Consider the following 3,777-nt stretch of genomic DNA (forward strand, 5'->3'; position numbering starts at 1 on the left):
TATGTTTGATAAGTTAGAGATGCTCTGTTCAGAATTCTCTGTCTTTTGCTGAGAAGATGATGGATAAGGCTTGATATTGCTGAGCCTATTTCTTCCACCATTATTAAAGCCTTATTGAGGCTTTTGTTGATCCTTCCATGAGAAATTCGGATGATTTCTCCATGACGAATTATAGGTGTTTCCATAAGGTTTACCCATGTAATTTACCTTTGCCATTGCAAGGTTCTCAGGATGATAAGCTTCTTCTTCAGAAGATGCCTCTTTAGTTCTGTTGGACGCATTTTGCCATCCATTCAGACTTTGAGAAATCATGTTGACTTGCTGAGTCAACACTTTGTTCTGAGCCAATAAGGCATTCAGAGCATCAATTTCAAGAACTCCCTTCCTTTGAGGTGTCCCATTATTCACAGAATTCCTCTCAGAAGTGTACATGAACTGGTTATTTGCAACCATGTCAATAAGTTCTTGAGCTTCTGTAGGCATTTTCTTTAGGTGAATGGATCCACCTGCAGAATGGTCCAATGACATCTTAGAGAACTCAGATAGACCATAATAGAATATATCTATCATGGTCCATTATGAAAACATGTCAGAAGGACATCTTTTGGTCATCTGTTTGTATCTTTCCCAAGCTTCATAGAGGGATTCACCAACTTTTTGTTTGAAGGTCTGAACATCCACTCTAAGCTTGCTCAGCTTTTGAGGAGGAAAGAACTTATCCAAGAAGGCCATGACCAGCTTATCCCAGGAGTCCAGGCTATCTTTAGGTTGTGAATCCAACCATGTTCTAGCTCTGTCTCTTACAGCAAAAAGGGAAAAGCATGAGCCTGTAGACTTCAGGATCTACTCCATTCATCTTTACAGTCTCACAGATCTACAAGAATTCAGTTAAAAACTGATAGGGATCTTCTGATGGAAGTCCATGAAACTTGCAGTTTTGTTGCATTAGAGCAACTAGTTGAGGTTTCAACTCAAAATTGTTTGCCCCAATGGTAGGGATTGAGATGCTTCTTCCATCAAACTTGGAAGTATGTGTAGTATATTCATCAAGCATCCTCCTTGCATTATTGGTTAGGTTCAGCTGCCATGTTTTTTTCCTGTTCGAAAATTTCAGTAAGGTTGTCTCTGGATTGTTGTAATTTAGCTTCTCTTAATTTTCTCTTCAGAGTCCTTTCAGGTTCAGGGTCAGTTTTAACACAAATGCCTTTTTTCTTGTTCCTGCTCATATAGAGAAGAAGAGAACAAGAAAAGAAAGAGGAATCCTCTATGTCACAGTAAAGAGGTTCCTTATTGTTAGTAGAAGAAGAAAGAGAATAAAAAAAGGAGAATCCAAACAGAAGGGTAAGGATAGGGGTACTGAATTGAGATGAAGAGAGGTGAAGAGAAGTGTTAGTGAATGAATAAATAAATAGAATAATATGAGAGAAGGAGAAATTTTCGAAAATAAATTTAAAAAAAAGAGTTAAATGATTTTCAAAAAATAAAGATAAGAAATAAAATTAAAATTAAAATTTAAAACAATTAATTAATTAAATAAAGAATTTTTGAAAAAGAGGGAGATATTTTCGAAAATTAGAGAGAAAAGTTATTAGGTGGTTTTGAAAAAGATAAGAAACAAACAAAAAGTCAAATAGTTAGTTGAAAAAAAAAATTGAAAATCAAATTTGAAAATATAAGAAGATAAGAAGATAAGAAGTTAGAAAAGATATTTTAAAATCAAATTTTTGAAAAAAAGATAAAATTTTGAAAAAGATATGATATAAAAGATAAGATAAAAAGATATGATTAAAAAGATATGGTTAGAAAAGATTTAATTTTTAAAATTAAAATTAATTACATGACTAACAAGAAACTAAAATATGATTCTAGAATTTAAAGATTGAACCTTTCTTAACAAGAAAGTAACAAACTTCAAATTTTTTGAATCAATCACATTAATTGTTAGTGTAATTTCGAAAATTTGAAATAAAATTAAGAAACAAATTTTGAAAATAATTTTAAAATTTTCGAAATTAATAAGATAAAAATGAAAAAGATTTGATTTTTGAAAAAAAAATTTTGAAAAGATAGGATTTTTAAAATTGAAAATTTGACTTGACTTATGAGAAACAACTAATTTTAAAAATTTTTTACTAAGTCAACTCAAATTTTCGAAAATTAGGAGAGAAATAAGGAAAAGATATTTTTTTTATTTTTGAAATTTTAATGAGGAGAGAGAAAAACAAAAATATGACCCAAAACATGAAAATTTTGGATCAAAACACTTAATGCATGCAAGAACACTATGAATGTCAAGATGAACACCAAGAACACTTTGAAGATCATGATGAACATCAAGAACATATTTTTGAAAAAAAAATTTATGCAAAGAAACTATGCAAGACACCAAACTTAGAAATCTTTAATGCATGGACACTATGAATGCAAAAATGCATATGAAAAACAATAAAAGACACACAACAAGAAAACATCAAGATCTAACAAGAAGACTTACCAAGAACAACTTGAAGATCATGAAGAACACCATGAATGCATGAATTTTCGAAAAATGCAAGAAAAAATTTTTTAGCATGCAATTGACACCAAACTTATAAATTGACTCAAGATTCAAACAAGAAACACAAAATATTTTTAGTTTTGTAGATTTTATGAATTTTTTTTGTATTTTCTTTTGTTATTTTCAAAAGAAAATAAAAGGAAAAAAACTTTTTTTTGAAAATTTTTTTAAAACAAAACAAAAAGAAACTTACCTAATCTGAGCAACAAGATGAACCGTTAGTTGTTCATACTCGAACAATCCCCGGCAACGGCGCCAAAAACTTAGTGCACGAAATTATGATCATCAATAATGGCTCTTTGGTATGTGCATCTGTTAACTCAGCACTTTCTTTCCACAACTTCGCTCAACTAACCAGCAAGTGTACTGGGTCGAGTAATAAACCTTACGTGAGTAAGGGTCGATCCCACAGAGATTGTTGGTATGAAGCAATCTATGGTCATCTTCTAGATCTCAGTCAGGCTGATTCAAATGTGATTGGATTAGATAATTAAAAGATAAATAAAATAAACAGGAAATAAAGATAAAATTACTCATGTAATCCAATGGTGGGAATTTCAGATAGGCGCATGGAGATGTTGTGTTCCTTCCGAATCTCTACTTTCTTATTACATTCATCCAATCCTTCTAACTCATTTTCATGGCAAGCTGTATGTAGGGCATCACCGTTGTCAATGGCTACATCCCATCCTCTCAGTGAAAAAGGTCCAAATGCTCTGTCACAGCACGGCTAATCATCTGTCGGTTCTCCATCAGGTTGGAATAGAATCCAGTGATTCTTTTGCGTCTGTCACTAACGCCCAGCCTTCAGGAGTTTGAAGCTCGTCACAGTCATTCAATCCTGGAATCCTACTCAGAATTCCACAGACAAGGTTAGACTTTCCAGATTCCCATGAATGCCGCCATCAATTCTATCTTATACCACGAAGATTCTGATTAAGGAATCCAAGAGATATGCGCCCAGTCTAAGGTAGAACGGAAATGGTTGTCAGCCACACGTTCATAGGTGAGAATGATGATGAGTGTCACGGATCATCACATTCATCATGTTGAAGTGCAACGAATATCATAGAATAAGAATAAGTAGAATTGAATAGAAAATGGTAGTAATTGCATTGAAACTTCAGGTACAGCAAAGCTCCACACCCTTAATCTATGGTGTGTAAAAACTCCACCGTTGAAAATACATAAGTGATAGGTCCAGGCATGGCCGAATGGCC

The 3,777-nt window shown here is 33.0% G+C and overlaps 1 non-coding gene across 1 annotated transcript; it reads left to right on the forward strand.

Moving 5' to 3' along the window:
• The first annotated feature begins 586 nt into the window (after nucleotides 1–586).
• LOC112713457 (small nucleolar RNA R71) lies at nucleotides 587–690 on the forward strand. Its single transcript, XR_003158430.1, has one exon. It is a non-coding gene; the product is annotated as a small nucleolar RNA R71 (small nucleolar RNA).
• The last annotated feature ends 3,087 nt before the right edge of the window (nucleotides 691–3,777 follow it).

Source organism: Arachis hypogaea, chromosome 9 (genome assembly GCF_003086295.3).
Source record: "Arachis hypogaea cultivar Tifrunner chromosome 9, arahy.Tifrunner.gnm2.J5K5, whole genome shotgun sequence".
In the NCBI taxonomy this organism is placed as follows: Eukaryota; Viridiplantae; Streptophyta; class Magnoliopsida; order Fabales; family Fabaceae; genus Arachis; species Arachis hypogaea.